The 27,441-nt window shown below is 40.4% G+C and overlaps 1 protein-coding gene across 7 annotated transcripts in view; it reads left to right on the top strand.

Annotated features, from left to right (window-relative positions):
* The window catches only part of PAG1 (phosphoprotein membrane anchor with glycosphingolipid microdomains 1), a 111,299-nt gene that overhangs the window by 40,159 nt on the left and 43,699 nt on the right, over positions 1-27,441 (top strand). For 4 of the 7 annotated variants that reach the window (XM_015618758.3, XM_015618750.3, XM_015618755.3 and 1 more), the window contains exon 3: positions 23,622-23,686. The gene's annotated coding sequence lies outside the window, so the exon portion shown is untranslated. Of the gene's footprint in view, positions 1-21,135; positions 21,718-23,621; positions 23,687-27,441 lie in introns of those variants that run through there. The other 3 variants (XM_015618754.3, XM_015618756.3, XM_015618757.3) reach the window with 3 other exon arrangements.

The following is a 27,441-nucleotide window of genomic DNA, read 5'->3' as shown; positions in this document are numbered from 1 at the left end:
CCTGTGGAAGAAGAATACTAGGAGGTATTTTTATGTAGATGTCTGCAATTAACATAAATCTATTAATCCAGGCTAGCAAGAGAGAGAGTATTGATTGCAGTGTTTTTACACTTCCTTCTGACAAGTTTGAAAAGTGATGAGAGGAAAAAAAGGCCAAATTGATCTCATAATTTCAGGAGTTGTCTTGAAAATAAAAATAAATATTCACATAGCTTCAATTTATTGCCTGTATTATTTCCATGATGTTTCTGTAGTTACTGTCTGGTAATGACAACATTATAGCTTATTTTAGAGACCTATTGTGTTACATTTTGGCTTTGTCTGTCTCATTCCTCATGTAGCTTATTGATGCCATAAAAAACCTTAAAACCATAAAAATGTTTCTGAATGTGGAAAATGCACAGAAAAAACCAAAAATAATCTAAGTGCAGCAGGTACTAATCAGAGTTTGGAGGAGACATTTATGTAAGTTTTCTTACTAAATGTTATGAAAAGTTCATATTAAGTTTTTTTGTGCACCGATAGGAGATGCACTGGAAGTGTGTGGCTGTGACCAGTCAAACCCCACAGTTTATTTTGGTGCAAAGTGAGAGTTCTGTATTTTCATACAGGAGCAAAACTGGACGTTCTGGAAACGTTAATGAAACAATATGGAGAGAAACTCTTGCCAGAGCAGCCAAGTGTATTTTGGCCAGCCACTTTCCTGTAGCAACAGGAGCCCAGCCTCAGGTCTCTTGTGAGACACATCCTGAGCAAATGCTGTTTAATGCAGGCTGTCAGTGGCTTTTGGTCAGGAGCCCACAGCTCTCTCCCTTTCACCTGCTCTCTCTGTGGAAATCTTAACCCACATCTGGGAAATACTTTTAACGTCAGCTTTCGTAGCAAGTCACTTAGTAGTGCAAAACATTTCAGTCACCTTCAGTTTCAAACTGCATTTGCTAAATTTGGAACCAGCTTTTAAACAGAGCAGTGTGAGCAGTGGATGTGTTCACATTTTCAGAAGGACCCTGTGAGTTAGCAGGCTTTACATTTTCTAAGGTGTATGCTGATGCACATCACACAGCTGAGGTTGTGGTGACCACTACAGAGCTACTAGTTTGCTCTCAGCCTTTTTGTCAGCAGTAGACTGGTTTTCATTTGGATGAATCCATGTGCAATGATTTGTGCAACATTTGTTGGTTTTAATGAAGCTGGGTCACATTTGTAAGATTCGTTTAAATGAAAACTGGTAAATGAAGGTTACAGATTACATATCAGCCACGTTGTTTGGGAAAGCAGCTATTTCAGAAGTAATTAGTCTATTTATGAAATAAATTAATAATATTGAATGATTTGTTTGATTCTCACAAATAGTTATTTGTGCTTGTAGATGCTAATTGCATGAGCAGACCTCTGTACTTCTCATGGGCAGAGTTATGTTTGTGTTGAAGTGTTTGTTGTATTCATGCCAAAAAAACAACCAAAAAAACCTCATTAAGTTCTGATCCTTCAAACGTGCCTGTGCTTAACTTGACTGCTCAAATAATGTTGCTTTGGCAGTGTTGATTTCAATACTTTGATCATGAAATGCCTCATGTAAGGTGGTGGCGGTGGGGAATTTATACAGCGGTAGTGTTGATCTGAATAAACAGTCATTAATGAGTACACGTTGCACCCTTCCCTGGGGGCAGAAAACCACATTTCTGCTGACTCGATGAGTAAAATTAATTTGCTTACTAAAGATACTTACTGTCTTGAGATCCAGTTTGCTGCTTCTGTCTTAGCCCAAACTCAGGTTCAGAGTGACTGTTTGTGTAGTTGGCTGGGCAGAGATTCTCTGGGTGTTGAGGCATTTACTCCTGCCTGCTGCATGTCAGCTGCACCACCTTCGGCTCAGTTCCCTGAGCTAGACTAGGCATAGCACAAAGACATTTTTAAAGGTAAACAAGTGTATTGTTGGAGTGTCTTTACAAACAACAGAAGATAATTTGTTTGCCTACTGGAAGGGAAATGTTTACTACTTAGCAAGGAAGGAAAAGTACTATCCCTTCAGGCTTTACAGAGTAGTAAAATTTACTGCAGCTTAAAGCTGACTGGAGACCCTGAACCTCTAATGTTAGATATCAGCAAGTCCTCCACTGAGATTTTGGGATACCAAAGAAGAACCTGGGGATGTAGCAGGAAATGGGCTAAGGTAAGACTAAGAGGGAAGACTATATGGGAATAAAACTAAAAAGCCACATAAAATGCCTAAATAAAGTGTGGGGAAAGGAGATCAACAAGGAGGCGACAAAGGTAGATTTCTGTGATTGTTCCTCGGAAAGTGGCTGGCAAATACTCCACCTGACAGCATTTCATATGCATTTTTCATGGTCAAAATTTCATTTATAATTTTAACTAGGCATTTGAATTTCTTTACTACTCCTGTGTGAAGTTGTTCCTGCTTTGTTTTTCATGTTTATTTTCTCAGAGGAGAAAAAAATTTGCAGACTCCCCAAATATTCTGAGAAGGAAAGCCAACCGTTTATTTAAGCTGGCTTTCAATACACAGAAAGTTGCCTCCAGAAAAAAATGCTAATATTTGGCTTTGGACTTTCCTGGGAACACAAATAAACTTGTTTACTTTTTGTCTTTGGAGGTTTTGTAGGTGTTTTTATTCCTTCCTTGTTCTTTTAGGTCTTTCTACTTATCTATCATCTTGTATAACTTTGATATTTATCTTTACAATACAGTAATTTACATGAAGATATGCAGGATTTTGAGATTTTTTTTTTTTTCACCAGTAGACAGAATAGGAAGTTAAAAGTCATCTGTTTTCCATTCAGTATCTATTTTGCAGTGCATGTTGAAAGAGACATATGCTGCTGCATGTGTGATGAGGCTAATTCTGTCTTTGCCTTGGTGGAGTTGTTCACACTGCACTTGCATTCTGATGAATTAAATGAGAAATTCGGTGTTTAGGTTCACAGTGGGCTCTCAAGAGGTTGCTTTGTTAGAGCACTGACGTTGCTGAAAGCTCTGCAAAACTCTCCCAGCCTCAGGTCCACCCCAACCTTCTGCTGCCACTGTGTTCTCTTTCCCGAGGGTCATCCAAGGGAAGCTGGGGGTGGTTGAAGGCTTCAGGAGGCTCCAGCATGGGTACATACCATGGGTATGGCCTTGCTGTGAAATTAAAATTGAGTCATGGTAAAGTGACAGATTCTCTAGTAGGCCAGAGTATCTCAGTAACTGTGCATCAGAGACTCATGAAGATAGAACACCTGTAAAAGTGAGAGTTTGTGAGTGGGTAGTTCCTCCTTGACTCCAGAGCATTTGCAGGTTATCGAAGTCGGGGATATTGCTGAGGGTGGGCTGCGGCCATGACCACGTGGTCATTTGATTCCCTGCATCTGAGCCTCACTGAGGGATTTCCTTCTAATGGGCATGTTAAACATGGGATAAATTCAACTTTAGCATTGTCATTTAAAGTAATTTCTGATACAGATGATTTGCTGGCAAATGAGACGTTAGGTCTGACATAATTTGGGTCTCATCCAAGTTGCTGTTCCTCTAAATGCTAGTGATCTAAGTGATGGTTCAGCTGTGCACAGTGCTCTTCAGAACTTTCATGCAGATGAGCTGTTCTGACCATGATGATGAGTGCAATAGCTAAAACTCTTATACAGTGATAACAGAATATGCCTGCCATCACCTCCTTAAAAAAAAAAACCCTGAAATCCCAGCGTGGTTGGCTGTTACTTTCATCCACTGTGAGTGGAAACTGCTTAAAACAGACACATATCTCAAAGTTTCCCATGGGCATTTTTAACGCAAGATATAGTCTTAGTATTTAATATGTGAAAATAACACCAAAAATTTGTTTTGAAGAACAACGAAAAATTCACAAAACATCTAAGTTGTTAACAAACAGAAGACACTAAGTCTTAAATAAACCCTGTTATAATGAGGCATATAATAGTTTATACAGTAATCACAGTCTATAAAATATTCTGGCAAAATTTTCCAGTTCAGGTAGTGCACTGGTATGTTAACAAAGATACTCGTCCCAGCTTTACTGAAGTAGGGATAGTAAATTCTTGTAGAACCTAAATGTGTTGTGCATGCAGAGTAGAAATGTCTGTCATGAAATTACATTGCACTTAGGTCCATGATGATCTACCTGTCTTTTCTCTTTACTTTGATTTTCCCCTGACTTGTAGTTTCTGAAGTCCCCAAGGATTACAGGGGCAGAATGCCTAAAAGTGCTCTTTAACGCTTGACAGCATGGCTCTGACAGTGTTAGACACACATTTTAAGCACACTAACAATTGAAGGATAATGCTGTACATAGTGTAACGGGTTTACAGAAGAGGCAAATAGGGATTTTGCAGCTTATAATGGAGAGAGTCTTTGATACAACAGTTTCAAATATTAGATTAGGGTGTATATAATTTAAAACTCCTATTCAGTTGTGCTGTAAATTTAATGGCAGGATTTGGTTGAAATGAGCTCTTGTGGTCTGCAAGGAAGAAAATCAATCAGGATGCACCTTATCATTTTGCTATATCGTTGGTAGGGATGCAATTAAATTCAGTCTGAAAGGTCACAGTGTGGGGTATGCATTAACCTTACACTAACCCGGTGTGTGATACCGCCACTGAGAACGAGTTAATAACAATATCAGTTGGAGCTGTGCATTAGTTCTCTTTTTATTCAAACATATCTGTGTTCACACACACTTCTAATTACGTCTTTGTGCATAATATTAGCAGATATCTGGAATATTTGCAGAGCTGTTAATTAGGTTGTAAACTAGTGTACAGTGGAATGTACATCAGAGTTCCACAGTTGGTGGCCAGACCCATTTAAACTCACTTGTTGGAGTTCATGTTAATGCAGGAATATGTCAGTGAGACAAGGCTTTGTTTCATTTCCAGACTCTGATGATGTTTAAAGCAGTAGCTGCAAAAAGTGGGTTTAGTTTCAAAGTGCAGTGGAGTTTCTGAATGCCATTTGCATTATACACATTTGCTCCAGATGACAGATATTAAATTTCCTGTTGAGAATTGGACAAGTACTTTGGTACTGAAGAGGCTCTTGACCTTTTAACCTATTAAATTAAGTAATGGGGAGGTATTTGATTTTAGGTTTGATTTGGGAGGCCTCTTTAATAGGAATCACGTTTCCCATTTTAGCTATTGAAGAAAACCAGTGTAGTGCAACATTAAAACAGCGGTGCAGTTTCAGGGACAAGGCAGAGAAACAATATCCATCACTTCTTTTCCAGAGGCTTGCAGAGAGAGGTTGTCAGATTTTACTTCTAAAAAGCATTTTTGCTCCTCCCTGGAAAGCCATTTTTTGTTACATGAGATTGTGGACTTTCTGAAGAATATATTGAACAGTGGGGCATGAGAATGAGAAATACAAAGTGTAAACTTCAGATTTTGAGATGGTGCCAGGGGAAGTGGATTTGGGGAAATAACAGCCTGTTCGGCCAACCTCTAGAATACATAATATTTTAGAACGAATGTTGAACAACATAATAGAGTCAGGGAAGCTAATGGAAAATGGAATAAAATAAAAAATTATTAATAAATATTTTTGTGCCAAGGTTAGCTGTTCCATTTTACTCAGTTCTGTTGCTAAATAAAAGCAATAGATGTGATTCATCTCAGTCTTGATAAAGAATTTGAATGTGGTATCCACATGGAGATCTATCAGAATGGCAAGAGAGAAAGATTTATAGAAGAAATTCTAAATATGCAGAGAATGGAATAAAGAGATGTCAATATTAGTCTTAAAATGGGAGTGTTGGGCCAAAGGGAATCTTCTAATTAAATTCCTCAATGGAGATGAAACATGTTTAATATTTTTGTATCATTGTCATAAATAAGCAGTAGTATGTTCATGAATTTGACAGGTGACAGAATTCTTATGAATTTATAGGTGACTCAAAGGTAAGAGTCACTGGCATTTCAGAAGAGGATCTCAGCATTGTTTTCTTCTGAGTTGGTGTAATAGAAATGGCATGAAATGCAATGGTGCAAAGTGCAAGGCCATGCTTTTTACTCTGGGTAAAGTGAGGCCAGGCAATAAAAAACAGTCCCTGATTATCTTTGAGGTTTGTTAACAGGCTTTTCCAGCTGTAGCAGAGGTAAAAATAAAGAGCAGCTTTAGGATGGAGCATCATGGAGTTCATAGAAGGGCCTTGTGAGTTTCCTTGCAGTCCTGTGCTCCTGTATTTATTTGAGGTGTTTCTCATGAGGAATGGGATGTGCGTCTCTGTGTGTGGATGCTTTAATTAAATTGCTGGCTGCTTCCATGTGTTTGAAGCATTCCCCAGTGGTGTCTGTGTCTGTGCACTGCGAGCAGCGGGAAGGATGATGTGTTCTTGTGCGCGCAGCTGCAGCACAGCAGGAAAGGGGGAGACTTACGAGAAGAGCAAACTCTGCAGCTCCTGGAGGGATGGTTGTCAGTCACATCTGCTTATCCCAGGCCCTTTGCTGCTGTGGGAATGTGAGGAGTTTCTGCTCCTCTTTGGATGATCAGCCATCACTGCTCTTAAGCACAATCTAAATATTGGCCTGCCTGCAGAGAAATAGAAAAAATCCCTTTTTGCAGCACGTAAGTTTTGCTCTTGGAAGACAAGAGAGAGATGTGTCCTGATGGTGAGGTAAGCACCACATCCCACATTTTTGCAGTTCCCAATGGCAGGCTGGAGCTCTTAAACTGATTGTTTGGTCTAATTGGCTTCCCATGCTGGGCACACCGTGGGTAAGCATGAGCTCTGCTGTGTCTCCTGCCAGCAGAGCTCATGGGCAGGCATGTACAGGGACCCTTGGGTACCGTCACTGTGCTCTGGCCAAAGCATGGATTCTCTGCTGCTTGGGTACTGCCATTGAGAGGGGACCTTGGTGCGCTGAGGAGGGAGCTCGAGTGTCAGAGGAGGATGTGGTGGGTGGGTGGTTTGCTGGGCCCCAGGATCAGCCTGCAGCTGAGCTTGTGGTGCTTGCGTTGGGTCAGAGCAGGTGCTGCTTCTTCCCCACTCTTGTGGCTGCTCATCTTCCCTCCTCGCACGTGTTCCTCTGAGGTTTGTTGGGCTGTGTGGATTTCAAGAGAAAGCATGTGTCACTATTTCTGGTCTCCCTAATCTTGAAAAAGCAGAATTTAAGATTTCACAGAAAATCCAGCCATTAGTTTCATTTATTCATATGCTAATACTCATTTTGCCTTAACTATCACACAGTGGAGATAATTTACTCCACTTAGGGCATATTGCTTTTTGGATTAGCCATGGCAACAGTTATCAGTAGTGGGATTATATTCTGAAGCATCTGCTTCTTTTTTTTCCCCTCTCTCTTCATATTATTCTCACCCATTTTCCATGATTGCATTGTTTACCCTTGATATGAATGATTATTTCTTCCAAATATATTAAACACATTAATCAAGTTCCCATGGCTGAAGCAGATTTAATATGCATTTTTAGGAAAGTATTGGACAGATTTCAGTGCTGTTTTTCCAAGAATTTTACTTGCTGATTTACTGTGCTGTGAAAGTAGGATTGTCTTTTGTGTCAGACGTGCAGCATGGCAAGCCAACAAACATGAGAATCAAGAGTGACTTGATGTTACAGACAAGAATGTGTGATTTTTCTCTCTGTCATCTAGTTCTGTTTAATACCAACAGAAATGGCACATCTCCCACTTCCCTGTGAATACAGCTTCTGTATTTCTGCAATGAATCCAGAGAAGTTTGATCAGGGCTTTCCCCAAGGGGACAGAGGAAGCTGTGGCACTGTCCACTGCTTCTCTGAGGAAAAAGCTGCTTCACAGTCCAAATGAGTGGAAGGATTTTATATTTCAAGGCATGAAGACCTATGAATGTGCTCAGGGACCATACACTTCACTCTATAATTTTCTACTTGATTATGCCTTAAAATTGCAGAGCAGTTGTATTATTTTTATATAGCAGTATCATGAGGGTTCAAGAACGCTTCTTAACTGGCATTGAACTTTAACCTGAACACCGAGATCCACGGGTTTATTCACTTAATATCTCTAGATATTCACTGTTAATCATTGCCTGCCTTATCACTGTCTCTTCTTGAGGAAGGCAGAAAAACAATACAAACCAGTTTGTTCAAACTCATGAGATGAAGTGGTGAATGTCCTTATAACCTTATTACATAGAAGGAAGAGAACTGGACCAGAAGTTCACATCCTAATTATTGCTCCAGTTATAATATAGTGTGGGAACTATTCTGTTCTAGGCAATAAGGGAATACTTGCTCTTTCAGTCAGAGGCATTATTATTTTTGCATTATTACTATCAGCATTACAATTCTGCCAATTGAAAATACGTATCCAGACATTACATGGTCTTCTTGCTTTTCTCAGTTCATTTTTATTGTCTGTTGGTGCATACAAGTTCTTTCACCATAATTTGAAACTTCTTAATGGTGTCAACAAACAATTGTACGTTCCCACACTCTTAAACAAGAAATTTGTGGTTCTTCTTACCCTTGGGGTAGGCAAGGACCTAAGAGGATTATATTACAGAAAAATGATTTCTGTTGTTTGTGTAAAAAGAAAATCTATTTCTAATCTGGTTTAGGATGAGAATTCATAGTGGCCATCTGTGTAAAAATTTTACCCATAGTAATGTAATTTTTAAAAAAAAATCTGGCTTAAACTATCACTGGGTTTTTTGTGGGTTTTTTTTTCTCTCCCTGAGTAAGGTTTTCTCATCTGACATCTCAGGGAAGAGCATCTGCTTCAAAGATGTCTTTGGAGGTTCCGAGTTATTACTCCTTATCTTTTTAACAAATTTTTCCATCATGATACCTCATACAGACAGTAAAAAGTCTCCAGCTGTTATGGGTAAGATCTATAATATAAACATTCATCTCACTTCATCAGAGGCACAACCATGCTTCACTCTTTAATATGAATGTCTTGTTCATCTTTTTCCTTAAGAAAATAGATTTGACATTGTGATTTCCATTAATAATTCACAATTTTGACAGAATCTTTTTACTAAAAATGATCATGCCTCACATTTCGCCCTATTAAAAACAAAATTACAATGGATTTAGACAGAAGGCTAATAATACTTAGAAGTCCAGTCTGCACATGCATTTTTCATTATGATTGACAACCTGTTTAGAAATTCTATGTTTGCAAGTTCCAGCTGAGATTTTCACTAGGTCTCGGTGAATATTTTTTGGAATTTGCAAATACTTCATATTTAGGCTGCATTCTATCCCCACAGGAGTGTTTTGCCACTGGACATTCAAATAGCTATCCTTTATCCACATACATACTTCAACAAATATTCAGCATTCACATTACATTAAATAGTGTACTTACATTCTTGTAATCTATTGGCATTAATCTCAATACAAATGTAAAATGTTGATTGCTTGGATATTCTCACTGCAGCACTCTGATAGGTTTGGGATGCTACTGGGTGTCAGAGGGGAGTGCTGTTCCTGAAACTCTTTGACCTGGCTCACTGCAAGAAAGCAGTTAAAAGCCAACATGGGGATGAAAATACCTTTCACAGCTGTAATAGCACAACATATGTTACTGCTTGGTGTAAATGAGCAGAGACAATTTAAACTCTGCATTTGGCTGAGTAGTGTCTTTTCTTTGTCAATAAAGATGCTGTTGGCAAAACCTATCCAGAAAGGTCAGAGTGGGTATTCCTGCCTAGTACATTGGGATGATTTGGCATACAGATAGTTGTAGCAGATGTTTCCAATTAACTGTAATAATTCTGAAAAATAAATGAACTTTCTTCAGGATCTCCTTGATGAATATTGATGTGGTGACAGCCTCCTCATCCTGGAAGTGCTCACAGTAGCAGTGCTGAGGGTGGAGAAGATAGTGCAAAGGTGAGAATCCACCAGAAGAGCTGAAGATTCAGGTCCTTGCACAGGGCAGAATGAGGAAGGAACTTTTATCTCAGTTTCTCTGTGTATTCTGGTGTTTCCTCTCCAGCAAACCCTCCCAAGCAGTCAGCCCCCTGCGGCAGGCCTGTCTGTGAGACACCACACCGTGGGGTCACACCCAAGGGGACATCCATGGCTACAGGACACAGTGGATGGTCCTGTTAAGGCTCTAGGTGAGCTTAGTGCCAAAAGGAGATTTGTTCCTTGAGTGCTGGGATTTGTGAGGAGCACAAGGTGAGCTCTTCAGGGATCCTGCGGCTCTCTGCACAGAGCTGCTTGGTTTGCTTGGAAGCACTTAAAATGACATAAGGAGAGCTGAACTTGGTGTGGCTGTGCTATGGGATATCAGAGTGAGCATGGAGGTTTCTGGTGCAGATTTTTTTAGCATTTCAGGACTCTTGTCGTGTGCTGTCCACAAACAGATGGCGAGCTCTACTATTTTACTAAAAAAAAAAAAAAAAAAAGGCAAAGAATCTTTCACAACTTGCACAGAATTTAATATGGCTTTATTTTAACATAGCTACATTGCTTCTTAAGTCCATGTTGCTTTATTTTCTTCCTTGTAGGTGTATTTCTTTTCATACCTATAGCTAAGTCTAAGTAGTTTTAATTCGAACTTGATTATTTATATAGTTTGATTTTTTTGAATGTACCAGTATTTTTTGCCAGTTCTATTTGTTACTCTCTTCATGGCTTTGTTGTAAGACACATTTTTGCTCTGAATTCATGTAATTCTTTCTACGTTCCTGAATTCTTCTATTTATAATTTCTCAGATTGTATAGTAGATTCCATTTCTTGAAAGTGATGGCAAGCGTCGCTAGTGTCATTTCTTCGCTTTTATTTTTGTTCCTTTCAAAAGCTAAAGCCATGAATGAGGGTATTTGAACGAAGCACGCTTTGTTATATGTTTTCTACATTAGCTCTCCACAGTCTCCTCATCTGTAGTGTTCACCAGGTGTCCTGCTTGTGATATTGCAGAGTCAAGATCCGGTTTGGAGCAGTGACCAAGGCAGCCCACAGGATCAAAACTTCCTGGCTGGTGTTGCTGCCCCAGTAATATGCCTCTTAGCTGTAAAACCCACTGGGAATTAATCTTCCCTTTAATTCCTATTTATTGCTCCTGCCCTTTTATGCAATGAGGGTATTAGTGCGGTTGCAACGCAGACCCATTGTGTGGGGTCCTGCCTGCTGCTGTCCTTTGACACAAGCCTTCAGTTACTCCATGCTGCTTCTTTTGGCTTCTAGAAACTCAGCTTCACAGGCTGTAAAGGGTCTGTGTAGTGTTTCTTTAGAGAAAACCCAACTGGCTGTGTATAATCCTAAGCCACTTCATTTTCCAGTACTTTACTTAACCTTATCTGCTTTCACTAGAGAATTGCATGTTTAAGAGACAAAAACTTTAACACTATCAAATACTTCTTTACAAGGCTTTTTTAAAGGGAATTGTTTGCTCATTGTCACTGTTTCAGAGTGTCTCTAGTGTACTGCCAAGTCAGGAAAACGCAGAAGATGGACTCTTAGCAGTGGTAGGAATCCTTCCCCTTGCATGTGTGCAGCTCTGTTTTGTTCTCACACATGTATCCTCCCTTCAGACACTATTAGTGAGAACCTAAAATTATATGGAGGGGTAAGGCTGGTTTTTTTGTCTTCTTTATGTTAAGGCAAATTGAAGATAGGAAGATGATACTGAGTCAAAATGATCATCTCTGTAACTCTTTTAAGTTAGCTAGCACTAAAATAAGAATGAGATGTGACAAGATGTCTTGAGCAAATGGAAATTGTAAAGCTGAAACCACAAATGTGAAAGACAAATGGTTCCTGTGAATTCCCATGTGTGTTGAAAAAGACTATGTCAAGAGCAGTGTTTAAACTTCTTTGGTTGCATGCTTGCATGGGACGGAATGTATTCAAAATAACTCCTGTAAAAGCTTCTTTCTAAGCAGGCATGTCTGGAGAAATAAAGGACTGATGTAGCACTGCAGGCTCATGGTGGGTGAAGAGGTGTTGCTCCTGCACACAAGATCATCTTCTGGCCTTTTCCACCTGCAGAAAGCCAGAGCCCTCCTAATGATTTTAACAGCAAATGCACAAAGACTTGTATAGAAAAAAAGTAGCATTGGAAGTGGCAAACATGATGGGAATACAGACTTTCAGATAACTTGCTGTGATTTTTTTACCTTTGTTTTAACCACTTCCTCACTAGAGTGCTGCAAGAACAGAAGCAGGGTCTTCTAAAACAATTTTCTAGGCATTGTAAATGATGCTTCTGCAGCATAGATGAAGCATTAATGTAGCAGTGCTTCGGTGTGCCTGGGCATTTATGTTGTGTTGATTCAGTGATGAACCAAGCAGGCAATGGGCAGTGCTGTGAGACGTACTGATAACGCTGTTAGGGGAGAGCAGCTGGAGCTGCAGGGGAAGGACAGGGATGCAGCAAAGGCGTGGCTGAAGAACAGGGGCTTGGAGCAGAGGTCAGAGAAGGCAGCCACAGGTGACAGCAGACCTTGACTAGTTTTGTCTTTGTGTCCATGAACAGTGGTTTTGCACATAGTTTATAGTGGGTAGTACGTATGTACTTTGCCTGGAGACGTGACTTCAGGCCCTTATCCTTTTATCCTATCTCCTCTGTTAAATATTGTTATAAAACCCCCAAATAGCATGGTAAATGGTTTTTTTGTTGTGTTTTTTTTTTTTAAATGATCTGTTGGAAATATTATTATATATTTATATATTATTATATTATTATATCAGTGAGGAGCAACATAAAAGCGAAAGCATTTGATGCTGCCTGTGTCTGTTTGACAACATTAAATTACTGCAAAGAATGCTCCTGTTTAAATGAACAAATAGCTGAATGACTGCTTAACTCATTCACATTTTTGCATTAAGCTCTTCTTGTGTTTTATGAGCTTATGATCAAGCAAACTAAGTTTTATTTTATCAGGATTTGGAATTAATTGAAAGACTGAACTTAAAAACAACCTAACCAAGCAGTAAAAGCTGCTTGCTGGAGAGAGGCAAGGGGATTTCTCTGTGTGTACAAGACCTGTAATTTTTGAAAGTGTATCTGCCAGCCCAGTTATATCTCTGTCCCAATTGGATCATTTGGAGAATATCTCTATATGTCTGGTATTTCACATTCTTAACATCTGGGGTTTAGTTTTGAAGTGGCTGTACATGTGACATACTGGACATGCACATGTGAAATACCCTTATTTGAGTGTACTTTCTTTGTGTTCCATAAAATTAGGAAAGTGAAACAATGAGGAGATCCACATTAGTTGGGGTTATTGATCCTGAGATGTCAGGAACTACTGATTTATTTCCCAGGGCATGCTTTCCAGGCTGATGTTCCTAGGAGATTTGTCCAAGCAAAGATGTTCCGGCTTTGACTCACGGTGAATTCTGATATCTGATCCAGAGAGGATGCTAACAGCCACCTAAAAATTGGATTTTAAGAAAAAGAGAATGAATGTTTTGTCTTTCCCTTCCTCAGTTATTAAAAGCAAAGGTGGGGAGGGTACAATTACCATTGCTGAACATTATTCCAGAAACACTTCAGAGGGGGTGAGGCTTTCCTAAACGTTCTACATGATGAATTTGTTTCTGCTGCCCTGCTGAATTCAAATGAAGTGCTTCTTCTTGCAGTGTGTAAGGCACACTCATCTTGTCCCTGGCTGGAATGTGAGCAGCACTTTGCTGCCCAGATTCCCACGGCAGCAGCAAGCAATCTCATGTGCAGTTAAGATTCTCTCCATCATCACGGGACTGTCACTGGTGTCTCAGAGGCAGCAGTCAGGGTCCCAGTGGGGAAGCTCACAGCTGGCTGCAGCTGCTCACATGCCTTCCTCATGGAGGGAGGAATGTACACGAAAAAGGAGAAAAACTGTAATGAAATCCATTAACAACTGTTAGGAAGGAAGCAAGCTCGTGCAGATGAATTTTAGTGGAACAAAAGCTGTTTCTACAATGACACTTTATGTGTTGCAGTAACTGATGGCTATGTCACAGGGTGACCCCTCTTCCCAGGGCCTTGCTGGATGGCAGGACAGTGAGGATGGGGACCCCCAGAATTTTTCCTGCTCTAACACAGCACAGAGCACCCCAAGTGCACTTCCTGGCCGTGGTTGAGGAGCTGGCAGGAGTACTGGATTAGCCAGGACTGCCCACTGGCTGCCAGGACACTGCCTTCTCCACAGTTAAAGGAAGAGATCTCTGTGAAAAGTAGGCTCACAGTATGGTGGGGTGGGATTTATGCACTGGACTTGGAGAGAAGCACATGGGGGCTTCTTTCCTTGTTCATCTCCCCTCAGGCTTAGCAGAAAATATTTTTCTCACATCCCTGGCTGTCCATCTGGCTGCTTTGGTGTGGGAGAAAACACATGCTGAAGCCCATACAATTTGCATGGATTTAATGCAAATACCAAAGCAGAATTTCAGGAGCTGGTTAAGTGTGGGTTTTTTTTCTAAAAGGCTAATGTAATCTTCTGTGGTGTGTGATTACATCTTCTGGCAAAGCTTGCTTGATTAAACAAATCCCATTTCTGGGATTTAGGATTTTGTGCTAGCATCTCTCCCAATTCAGTGAGCTGGCATAGGAAATTCTGTTTACTGTCTTCTCCACTGCATTTAGTCCAGCGTGGAGTCTGGAGGTGGAGAATATGCACACTAACACTCTGGCTGTCTCAGCCACTCATGTAAATGCAGAAGTCACATTTAAAGAGTTTAAAAAAAAAAATCTTACCATCCACGAGTTACTGCAGGTTTCCTTTAAACGTCATATTCAGTTCTCACTGGCAGAGGGATTTAAAAGATCCTTCTCAAAAGAGAGACATACAGATTTTCTGGGGAGTCCTCCTTGTTGGGACACTGGTCAGAGCAGTGATGCTCTGCACTCTCCATCCATCAGCCCACTCCACATGTCACCTCCCATGCACAGGAGGAGGCTGGTAGGTGGTGGCACCCAAAAGACAGCTGTCTGCAAACTCACCCAGCAAAATGGAGGGGAAATCTGGCCATGGGTGCTCTGCCTCAGCACCTTCCATTTGGCAGTGCCTGCTTTATTGAGCCATGCTCCTGTAGAGCCTTGATGTTGCAGGGTCAAGTCCCCCTTGCAGGCGGCTGTCGTGTACCAAAGGCTGGTGGAGTAGGGGCATGCCAAAAGCTGGGCCTCTGCTTGCTAGCTGGAATGTATTCTTGATGCCCAGGATAGCTTTCATTATGTTGATATTAGTTACTTTAAAAAACTAAGCCAATCAGCTGCTGTCAGAGCCTTGCTGTGTGACCAGGGCAAAGCCTTTATTAGCAGATACTTGGAGAGCTTTTATGGAATCTCCTGGTGGATGGGCACCTCTGGCTTATTGGGCCATTTCACTCTCAGCAATGATTGTTTAAAGTATACTTTAAAGTCGGGGCAGGGCCCAGTTTCTCAGCACCCTTGCATAAGACTCCCTTTATCAGACACTTGAAAGATTTGTTCTTTTAAATTCCTTTTCAATTACCCTCTGCATTCTTTCAGTTCAGTCTTGTGAACCAAGCTTGGGCAAGGCTTTCAGATATGTGTCAGTCCATCCATGACAGGTATCTACAAGGGAGAACAAAGTATTGGAGGACAATATTAGATTAAAAAACAGGTCTGAGCTCTCACAGGTAATGTGGAGTCCAGGCAAAAAGCATGAAGTCACACAACAACAGCAGAAAGAAGGTGAAAACACCATCTCTTACTGATCTGTTGCTCACCTGCTTCAAAAGCTTTTTGAATCTGAGGGGTCAGCAGATCCTTACAATTTTATTTTTTTTGTACCACATACATCAGTCAAGCTTTGGTCAACATTGATAGATTTTAGTCTCGTGTCCCATGAAGCAGGTGCGGGGGCAGCCAGCTCACTGTTCTGTCCTGTGGGTACTTAGGAGGACAGCACAAACACCTTTAGTTGCATTAAGAAATGCTTGATGTAATTAACTAGCTTTTTGTTTGGATTGGGTCTAAGGTTGTCCATCTTGTTTTTCCTGATTTTTAAACCAGTTTTCACTCTGAAAGATAGAGTGATAATCAAAGAGAACAAGAACGGGTAGCTCTCAGTTTACGTCCCATCCTGTTTTTCCTGAAATTAAACTTCGAGTATTAACACTATCTCAATTCACTGTGGTTAAACAAAAGTTTTTAAGAGGGTTGGGGTTTTTTTTGTGGGGGGGTGTGTTTTTGGGGTGGGGTTTTTTTTTGTGTTGATGTTCCTTGTTTTATGAATAAATAAATGCTGTGGACACTTCTATCACTGCCACAATACTTATATGTGCTTCCACAATTTCTACGTGGCAGTGGCTGTGGTAAGAGGACTTGTACAGTTTGTGCAAATGCTTGTACAGAGAAAATCACATCTTAATAATTACTTTTCATATCATGCAATTTCCTGAGCACAAACAGTTTTATCTGGTGTGCTTTTGCTGAGTAGGATGCCACCACTCATGGCAAAAAAACTGGGATAATTCAAACGGGTCTGACAGGATCAGGAGTCAGAAATGCAAGTCAGCCATTGGATTGCAAGATGCAGAGCAGTCATGGATGGTGATGAAGTAGTGACAAACCTTCTCTATCGCAGCTTGTCAACAAATAACAGGAGGATGTAATTTTTTGTCTCTTGAACTTAGCTCAAAATTAAATCCTCATAAATAGATTTATATTTTCTGGTGGCTGTTTTCCTGATTAGAGTGGTGTCACTTCCATTTCCAGAACCTCTGCCCACTGGTATCTTATAGTCTGATCAATTATTTTGTGTGTACTCTAATCATATTTGACATTTTTTAAAAAAAATATGTATTCCCTTGTGCATTAGTTTAGCAGGTGGATTTAGATAATCAGGTCTTGTCCATGTATTCAAATAATTCAGGTGAGTTTTTCCTGGTTAAATATGACAGTATAGGATAATGGATTTGCACAGTTTTTTAGCCAAATCTGAAAACATTTGGATCTCTTGAGTCAGAAAGATCTTTGACCTGAAATTTAATTAAAGAGTGGAAAATAGGAAAAGTGGGTGGATACAGGAAAGGATTAAACAAACAACAACAAAAAAAATCTCTGTTCCTTCAATATTTTGGTCCTGTTAAATGGTGTAAAAAACTCCTGTCATAGAATAGTTGAGCCTTATAAATGGCATAAATTTGAAAATTAGGAAGAGTGGAAAATGAGAACGTAGTAATTCGATTCCTTTCTTCCTTTTTAACAAAAATGAGCAAGCTGCAGGGAAGAATAAAAGACAGCTGAAGTCGAAGGAAGCACATTTGTAGCCATCTATGTCCTAATGAGTAACATTAGGAAGCCATATGTAAGTATTTAGCCTTGACTGTGACGGATTGAATACATTTGGGCTTGTTTGGAGGAAACAAGGCCAAATCTATCAAATGGTGAAAAAACAGTTGGAAATTCTGATTACTACAAATGGAAACTGAAGAGCCATGCTCAAATGCTTTCACCTCAGATGAGGTGAAAGTTTCAGTTCCAATGTCAACGCTTATGAGACAGGTAAGAAATAAATTTGCAAATTACATTAGTTATTCTTAAATACTTTGCTGGATGTATAGTATTTTGTAAGTTCTGTAATGTTGAAAATCAACTTTCATAAGAAAAATTATTTAAGAAAATTATTTGCATTTTTGTCGTATGGGACATTAGACTTAGATTTGGTAGGCATTGTAGATCTTTGTAAGGCTTTGACTTGATTGCTCTGAGAAGGGGCTTTGGACACAGGCAAGTTATGCCAAACTGAAAATCCACATGACCTGAGTTAGTCAAGAGTTAAAGAGCTTTTAGCTGAGAAGAGAGTGCAGACCCAAATGATCTGTGTCCAAGTAAAATACTTCAGTTTGATCAATAGCTCAAAATGAAATACAGACCTCTTAGCAGTGGAGGCAGTCTGGTGTGTATTTGTCTTCAGCATGTGCAGGAGAGACACACTTCTCAGCTCTCACAGGCTCCCAGCCAGAGCCAGAGGTGATGCTTGGTTAAATGTAATTTTGTGTTTAGTTCCCCATAGATGGAGAGGAGCTGGTATGACCCAGCATTTGTCTCAGGCAAGCAGAAGGGCCTGGTGAGGTGCATGTACCAATGCCACGTAACACTACAAATAAAATCGTCACCGAAAGTAATGCTCTTGGAAAGAAGGAATAGCAGTGACAGGTTTGACTGGAAAAACTGTAATTGAGGGAAGTCTGGAATAAGCAGTGTTGTCAAATTGGTTTTCATCAACAGCTAATACAAATTTAACTAAGATCTCTCGGGTTCAGGTTTCATTATCACCTAATGTAGGCTGAACACATCTATCCTGGACTCATTGGAGATTTGATATAACACCTATTTAGAGAAGTAATTTACAAGTGTAAGTCTTATCTGTATGGCCAAAGATGTTCATAATTTATTTAAAGATGTTTGCTTTGTATTTGTAAAGATTGAATTTGCTATCAGGATATTAGAGTGGCAGTGACTAAGTCTTGGCATATGTCTTTGAAGAAAGAATCTCTTGGCCTTCTGTTTTCAGAAAACTGAATGTTGAGTCCCTCTTTCTCTCAGTTGTAAATGTAAAGTGGGAGTCTGAACACGTGTGTGTTTTAAAATCCTGTAGGCAAACCAGATTTTTCAGAATAGCATCATACTAAGAAACCTAATAGTTTTTCTACACCTCCAAAGACACATATGGCACCTTCCTGTCCCTGCCTGTGTGCTGTGCTACCTCCTCTTGCATGATTTTATGGAGAAGTTATCTGAAACTTTTATTCTGCTGTTCCTTCATCCATCCCTCCACTGAATGTCAGAATTCTTCTGCCACCTAAGCTGCTCTGAGTAATATCCTTGTGGCTTCATACACTTTGAGAGCTAAGGATGTGTGAGAAAGAGGTGAGGGCTATCTCAGATTGATGGTGTACATCCAAAGATACTGCAAGTTAATGGAATTGCTGGGAAATTACACCAGTGACAGTGAGGTTTTCTTCTGCACTTTTAAAGTATTTGTGAGAATAGTCTGAAAGTATTCATTTTTCATGGAGCCCTGACAAATAATATCTGGATCTTTACTTGCCATAGATGTGGGAAAAAATAGACAGTAAGGTCTTTAAAATATGAAAACCAAGTAGGATCACAAAGATTCAGAAAGAGAAGTAACTCCAAAGAAAAAAATCAATAAACCATGTCATATAAGCAACTTTTATGTAAGTGATAAATCTCTCTACATCTGTCGACCAGTGTAAAGACTGGGTTTTAGCTTTCACATTTATGTACGCTAGGTACATGATCTCTTAAGTAAAATCTAAAGGTAAGACTTCTTAGAGCAGAAATGAGATGGCGCAGGCAGGCTCTTCCACTCCAGACTCAAGATTTCCAAGAGAAATAACCATCTTTAGTGTTCTTAACTACCTCCAAGCCAAAATACACCATTTTTAGGCACCTATTTATGTTATGTTGTGGTTTCTAGATGTTGTACAGTAACAGACAAAAGTGATATGAGAAGAGTAACACTGAGGACCACTGATTTACATGGACTGGAAACTTAGGAGAAGCAGAAAAAGGAGAAGGAATAAAGTTGGCCTGTTGGACATTGCTCTTGGTTATACTTGACCTGTTCTAGTTGAAGTAGTTCTTTTGGCCTCTGGCCGTTTCCTAATGTATTTTACCATTAGATGTTGCATTCCTTACTAGATCTTGAGTGGTGTGTGTAGGCTTACCCCTGCACAGTTCTCTTTTCAGGCATCCTTTTGACTTTGAATAACCACCTCAGCACCAGTTTTTAAAGGTTTGAGATTACTTATGTAATTCTGCAAAAAGAGATTTGTGCTGGAAGCTACTCTGAAATATGTTCTAGATGTTTGCATTGTTCAGTCAAAGAACATTTGATTTTATTTATTGTCATGGAGTTGTGGGGCTCTGCTATTATAAAGCACTTTTGAACCTGCTTAAATCCTTTTGACAAGATTCTTAAGACAAATTTTATCTTACTAATACATAAAAGGAAATCCTTAAGAATTGCTAGTAAATAATAAAACTAGAAGAGATTATTGCTCATTTACAGCTGGCCTGTATCAGCTTAATTTTGAGTACAAGATGCAGAGTTTTGCAGGTATGTTACTATCCAGACACTGAATTGAGCAGGGCTGCTCAGTTCTCCTGAAAATTATTTTGGAGTTTAGCTTCAGTGAAATGCTTTGAAACAACATATTTTTAAAAATAAGTGCTTATAAATTCCCTCTAGAAGTCATCCTCCAACTTTGCTGTCTGACCTTACAAACTCAAATACATTAATTTGGAAGAGGCGTATCTTTGATAACCCTTGCTGAAGTCCCCAAAAATGTAAGAGCACTTGAGAGGTGGGGCAGCAGGATGGCTGCCTAGCCCTGATGATCATCTCAAGGCTGATTGATCTGGTAGGACTGGCTAAAAGGGTGAGATAGGGCCCCTGGGAGATTGCCAGCAAGTCACCAATTAATACTAATTGCATGGGAAAATACTGTAAGGCTGCAATGGTTCATCAGGGACTGGAATGAGTTCATAGCTGTGCTGCACCCAAGAGCTCTGTGTCCCTTGGTATTTACTTCAAGAAGAAAACATAAAGTTGCTTGCTGTTCCATTCACTTGCAATGTTTGAAGATTTTAGCTATAATTAATGTGGAGGAACGTTGCAACATCTTACATCTATCGTAGAGCTTAGCTTGGGAATATTTGAGTTAAACTGTAATACTCTAATTGGTTTCAGCAGGAATCATCACTGTCTCATCTTGAGCCAGACATTGCTTGTCATTTTCTCATAGGAAGGAAAACAAAGATGAAGTTGCATGAAATACATGCACATGATAGTCCTTTCAAAACAAGAAAACTATGGACATCTGACGTTAAAAAGGGCTTTTGGCTTTGCCTCTTGGATTTCCAAGGAAAGCTTTGAAAACTGAGATTTAAGCTGGTGCTGTCTCCTCCTCTGCCTAGTGACAGCTGTAAACATCTGCTGAGGATGTCCTTTATTGTTTCCTCCTCTAGTTGCTCATGAAGATCATGAAGCATCGTCCCTCCTTGAAAATTAAACTGAGCAGCCAGCGTGCTCAGGGGCTCTCGAGTGTGGTTACCGGGGGTCGAGAGCAGCTGCTGGCTCTGTGCTGTGTCCCCGGGATCACGCCCAGGCAGGGAGAGGCGCTGGCCCGGGAAGTTTGGAGAGGCAGGTGGCAGCAGGCGGGGTGGCAAGGGCGCGCTGCTCTGCCACCGCACTGCGATTTCGCCTCTTCCTCCTCCTCTCGAAAAGGCAGACGAGGCTTCCAAATCCTAAATTGCATTTTGTCTAACCCCTCCCCTATTCCGGCTGCTTGCTCATGCAGCCACCCACGGATCCGAAACAAAAATGTGTGAAGCGAGGCAGGGAGTGCTGTTGCCAGTGCAGATTCCATCTCCTCTCCAGGCGCCCGGGTGCCCTGACACGGTCTCGATCCCGGACACAGCTGAGCTTGGCTTATCATAAACACGTAAGCGTTTCTCTCCCGCTCCTTCTCATCACCCCGCACTCCAAGAAGAAGAAAGGAGAGGGGCTGCGGATGAGCGTGTCTTTGTGCCCCTGTGCGGGCTGACAGAGGCGGCATTGTTCGCAGGCTGTGCCCGCCTGGCAGCCGCAGAAGGTGGGATCTGCGCCCTGCATACGGAATCGGTGAGCGGCCGGGGACGCGGCTGAGGAACTCCCAGAGCTGCATTAACCCCCGGGGCGGGTTTGAAACAGCTTCTCCTGCTATCTTCTGCACAGTGCAAATTGGGTCTAGGATGAGGAGTCCTTGTTAATCAAAGGTAATATTTTTGTCTTTAGAGTAGCGTAAGATAGTGGCTGTTGCTGCCGTTTGGTTGTTTATTAAAATAAGAGTGATACAACAGGGAGGAAAGTTATGAAGTCCTCTGTGCTCCGCAGGAGAATAAAGCTTCATGGTGGCATCGTGCTGAGGGTCATTGAAGTTTGTCTGTTCCCCTCTATGTGGGCTTAGTTTGCATTACCAGTAATAAGAAAATCTGTATGTGTTCCCATCAGAGGAAGACTATTCAATTTCCTTCTCCATCTTACTTTTTAAGCCAAAATTTACTATTTATGTGCAATATTAAATTAATTCTGCGATTAGAAATACATAGATATATAGCCATTAGGCAAGGTAAATACTTCTTATTAGCAGAGACAGCCTCACTCCTCAAGGTACTCCCTGGAGTACAATGCATCCTGTAGAGTGGCAAAAAAAAAATAACATTTGTTGCACATACCTCAGCAGAAAGAAAAATCATTGTTGCATTTATTTGTCTAGCCACCTTGCAATAACTGTGATTACATAGACTGTGCCAAACAGATTTTTCATTGTTGTGCCAGTATTTCTCATGCGCTCTTAGTACTTCAATCCTATTTTAGTGGTTTTTAAATGGCTATTTTTTAAGTTTCTAAGTAAAGATATATTTTGTCCAAGTGTTTCCTGTTCATATTGCTGTCTGTTCTTTGTGGTTGTTAAGGCTGTTTTTGAAAGTGTGTACTGCTTTTTGAGGATGATAACAAACATGGTCTTAAAAGCACAAGGCTTGTAGCTGTTGCTCATTTTTTGTGCCCGGGTTGACATGCTTTTGGGGTGAACGGGCTCAGCTGCATTGAAGACTCCCCACACAACTCTAAATCTGGAGCTTTTAATAACACAAATGGTGTTTGAAAGGTTTTTTCCTAAGAAGAGGTTAAAATGAGGAGAGTGCAGTTTGTCTGCTGCAGAACTTTACTCAGTTCTGCCAGTGCTGTGCCGTTCGTTCTGTGCCATTTGGGAGAACACAGCTTGTACCTCCTATTTGCCCAATGGCATGTAGCAGCCCCAGAGGACACACGCTGCTTTTGTGCTTCTGTTCAGTTTTAATCTTTAGGGAGCAACTGTTTCAAAGAATAAACACATTGCCTTGTAGGAGAAACTCCAGAAAACATCCTGCTAGTGACAGCGGCAGCCGCTGCCCATCATCCTGGACGTTCCTCTGCCAAAAACGACAGGGCTTTGTGAGCTGGCCAGCCAAAGGCTGGGAGCTGCAAATTCTGTATTCCCGAGGCTGGCCAAAGGAAATCACGTTTCAAAGCACTGAATTAAAACTGAGACTGCTGGCTGCTGGCTCAAAATGCAGAATCTGTGTTTATCCTGGCCCCCTCAGCCCAGGGATTTCTAGCATCCCCTTTCTGCAGGAGTGTCCTGCCCATTAATCCCTACACGCCCCTTGGCGTTGGGGCTGATTGGGCACCAAGCAGGCAGATTATGAGCCTGCTCACTCCCTCCACACTGGCTTTTAGGTTAAATCAAAATTGGTTCTTCATTATTTTGAATACACCGCCTTATCGTGGTGTAGACCCTGTTACTTTTCTTTTACTGATTGGTTTTAACTGGCAAACAAAGTTTCATTTGCTGTTAGTTTAAAAAAGTGGAATAAATACATATCCCAGACAAAAGAGTGTTTGCTAGATGTTGCGTGCCTCCCTTATACAGAGACTTTTATAACTCATTTCCTTCAGAGTATATGACATTAAATGGGCAGGGTCAATTTAAGATAAATAGCTTTTGCTTACAAAGTAAACTTCAGTCTATTGTATATGTTTCTGTAAACAAAAAAGATGCAGCAGAGTTTGGGATGGATATAAGCACAGGCAGGGGTTTTAAGATAATGTTTTAACCAGCGCTTCATCTTTTTTTCAGCCCAGAAGCTTTTGCTTCCTCACTGGGAAAGCCTGTATGAAGACCTGTGTGGGTGATGTTATAAGGTAAGGCATACACTTTAGGCGTGTTCTTTAATTAATCTTGCATTGCTACGAAGTGTCTGTCTGCTCCACTCTATCTGATTTCTTCCCAGAGAGACTTGCATATGGTTCTCCTTTATTTGGTAGTAGGAAATAAATGAACAAAACCAGTGGTTTACAGTGTAGATATGTCTTAAATGGTGTTGAATTTCGGTTTCTCTCCTGCTAACCTCAAACTGTCCCTTTGGGGAGAGGCTCATGCTGTGTGTCTGGAGGACCTCTTGGTGCAGCATCACCAGCAGGGTTTTATTCAACTTGGTAATGTCACATTAAAACAGGAGTGTGCAGGGTGTTTTCTGATTGCCAGAAATACTGTCACTTCATGGCCTTCCCCTGCCAGCTTTAGTGTCACCTTTTCTTCTACACTCTTCTCTGTCTGGGTGGCAGTCCCCATCGTGTCTATTCCCCTGCAGTGCACTCGAGGCTTTTATCCACAGGCAGACTGACGATCAACAGACAGAGCCATTCTCACCTCCTCTCCCAGGCCCTGTGTTTTACTCTACCTCATACACTGAGTGACCAAATAATTTGTCAATAAATGAAGAATCTGTTTGAAATAAATTGTTGAGGAAATGTGGAACTCTTCTGCTTTGGGCTCCTAAAAGACAGGCTTTCATGCTAGGCAGTTCACACAGCCTGCATGCATGTTACAAAGTCCAGCAGTGTTAGTATAGTACAGCTGTGCTGCATGTTTCCTTAATCTGCTTGTTTAGAGACACACAGAATACTCTTCTTAATCATTTCCGCTGCATAGTAGGTACAGGAGGAAATACCAGGGAGAGCCCTGTCACTGGGAAAATGCATCATTTGAATGTGTAATGTAAATATTTTAACTAGCCAAATGTAAACACTGTTTTGCCTTTAGGATGGGAAAAGACTGTCACAGTCAGAAATGAGCTGACATAAGAGTGACCCTGTATAGATGAGATACAAAATTGTGTTCACACATTTTGATAATCAAAACAGAGCCCTTAATGAATTGCCTGGTGTGAAAGGAATTACAAACACAAATGTGCCTGACACAAGGCATTCGGAAGTTGCTGCTGTATTAATGCTAGAATGAAGGACTTTTCAGGATTCATGGGGATCCAAGTTTATGGGGAGGATGATGGGAGATGAGAGATATAAGATAATGAGAGATGTGCTATGGTGAGGGCTAAACAAAGGCTGGAGAATCTCTGGAGGGAAACCTAAACTTGTAAGTATGCTCTGAATGTCCATGCTCTTCCATGCCACTGACTATGAGTTGTGTTCACCGTGCCAGGACAGTCAGTTCTGAAGTTTTCAAGGGTTAGAAGATGGTAGAAGCAACAGATATACTAGGTTCAGCAAGAAGCACCTTACTGCATTCACAGGTGTGCTGTGATTTTTCAGCCAGTGGATTCAAAGAAAAGCAGAGTTCTTAGGGAGCTCAGAGTGGTTGCTCATGAGTTCTGCCTAAACTGGCTTCATAAGTGCGTGAAGACTTAACGATCAAGTGGTGCTTGACAGAAACCAAACACGTGGTTTAACTTTTGGTACTGAGTGTGGTCCTGAAAAACAGTGTAGGATCCAGAATCCTCCCAGATTCCACTTGACTTCATTGTGCAGTAAATGGTCTTTGGGTATTCGCTAAGCAGAAGAAACATCTGGAGATGATTTCATTGGCTCTGTATTCTAGCCCTTGAATTGTTAATATTAGAAGAGGAAGAAACAACACAGAGGATTTGTCTAGACTCCATGGATTGCAAGAAACTGGTTAGATCTTATTTCTGAAGGCACAGGTACATGAAAATACCCAAGCGAGTAAGCTTTCATTACTGGAATAGCTGAGGGATTTTTCAAGGTTGATTTTTGCTTGTATTATCAACAATGGATAATGCATTAACATCTGCCTCACATTTGGTATTTCTTTGTTCTAACAGCTGGAAATTTACATTTACACATAGGCCTCAGAGCTAAAAATGTCATTCCTTAGGTTAAAAACCCATAATGATTTTTGTTGTTCTCCTTGATAGGAAAGGAGAACTGAAAACACAAGGAAAAGACAAACAGGAAGAGTAGCCCCCAGATGATAAATGCTCTCAGTTGGAGCAAAGATTAATCATGTATAGCGTAGCCTTAAAAGTGTCATTGTCTGCCACTACTACAGCAGTTTAGCTATAGCCAAATGAGCAAATCTATCTATTTAATTATCTAAAGAAAGTAGAAGAAATTGAATATTAAACTTCACCAGTGAAGAGAAAATACAATGGCTTTTTTTTCAGTGCAGAGGAAATTAAGAGCCCCTATTGTGTGGATGAGAAGTGTTCTGCGTAGATGAAAATAACTTTAACATTATCACAGAATCAGACTTGTGTTGCTAGAAAATCTAATCATTTTGTGCAATAACTTCTTTTAATTATTCTCTTGAATACAGATAATCTAAATTTCCTTTATCTCCCAGACTGATGTATCAATTTTCATGGGAAAGCATTAAAACAGTCAAAAGTAAGAACTTAATTTTTTTTTCCTTTATGAGCAGGAAGTTCATATACTTTTGCTAAAGAAGCTGCATTGTGCCTTTGAAAAAAAAAAAGGATTTAATATTAGATTCTGTGTTTTAGCACAGGGAAAAATGTAGAAACAGATTACTCTGTAGTGCTAAATTCACAGCATCATTTTTCTAAAAGTAAGTCACATTATTTGAAAGCTGATGAGAGAGAGGGAATTTAAGAGACGGGAAGTGCAGCTGAGAAATTTTTGGAAGGAGATTGTAAACTTTGGGGCAGAAGAGAGTTAGATAAAAGAATCTGTGAGAGTGGGAATAATAATCTGAAGAGGAACAGGCTGTGCTGATGATATCTTTTGGCCAAGGTTTTGAAAATAATTCAGAATATGATTTGCAATCTCTGTCTTTGAGGGGGGGAATGGGAATTTTTCCATTTACAGTAAAGTCAAGTAAGAATGTCATTGCTCCAGCTGTTAAAATATTTTGAAATCTACTTCAAACTGATTATTTATTGCAGTGTTAAGTATAGACTATTGTGGACAGAAGAAAAAGAGAATTGGAATCAATCCCAAAAAGCGGGTTGAGAGTGTAATTTATGCTTCCCTGAGAGGGAATGGGACTGCTAGTCCAGTTCAGCTCATTCCACCCCAGTTCTCTGAGAGACTGTTGTTTTAGGAAGCCTCTATGGATAGATATAGCTGGAGGTGAACAAATCACAAGGTTCAAATCTGCAAGAGAAACTTGGAAGCCTCCATCAAAGGCAGGGGTTAAAAGGATGCATATTTTGAGGCTGAAAGTGCCATCTGAGTGTGACTTCACAAAGCATGTGAGGACCACGGCATCCCAAGTATCTCTGGCATGATTTACACTTGAGAACAGACTTGTGTCAGGTGGAGTTTCTGCAAAAGGTAGATGGGCTACATGGGCTGCTCCTGTGCCTACAGCATTGTCAGAAGCCCCTTTTTCATCATAGTACAGAGCAGACCATGATCTTTGCCTGTTCAGTCGTTTCTATGTAACAATCTTCACATTCATATCTACATATGACCAGTTCCAGATGAATAGCAGTAACTTTCAGCATTAGGTAAATATATCTGTGAAATTAATTTATCCTTGTGCTGTTTGGACTGTCAGTAGCCTTGGACAATCTGCTGTCATCAGACTGACTTGGGTTCTTAGTTTTTCTCATGGCACAGCCAATTCCATTTCAGTGTACATGAATTAATGAGAGTATGCTGTAATAATATTT

This window comes from Parus major, chromosome 2 (assembly GCF_001522545.3).
Source record: "Parus major isolate Abel chromosome 2, Parus_major1.1, whole genome shotgun sequence".
NCBI lineage: Eukaryota > Metazoa > Chordata > Aves > Passeriformes > Paridae > Parus > Parus major.
The sequence above is the reverse complement of the archived record's forward strand: the minus strand, read 5'-3'. Positions and strand labels throughout refer to the sequence as shown.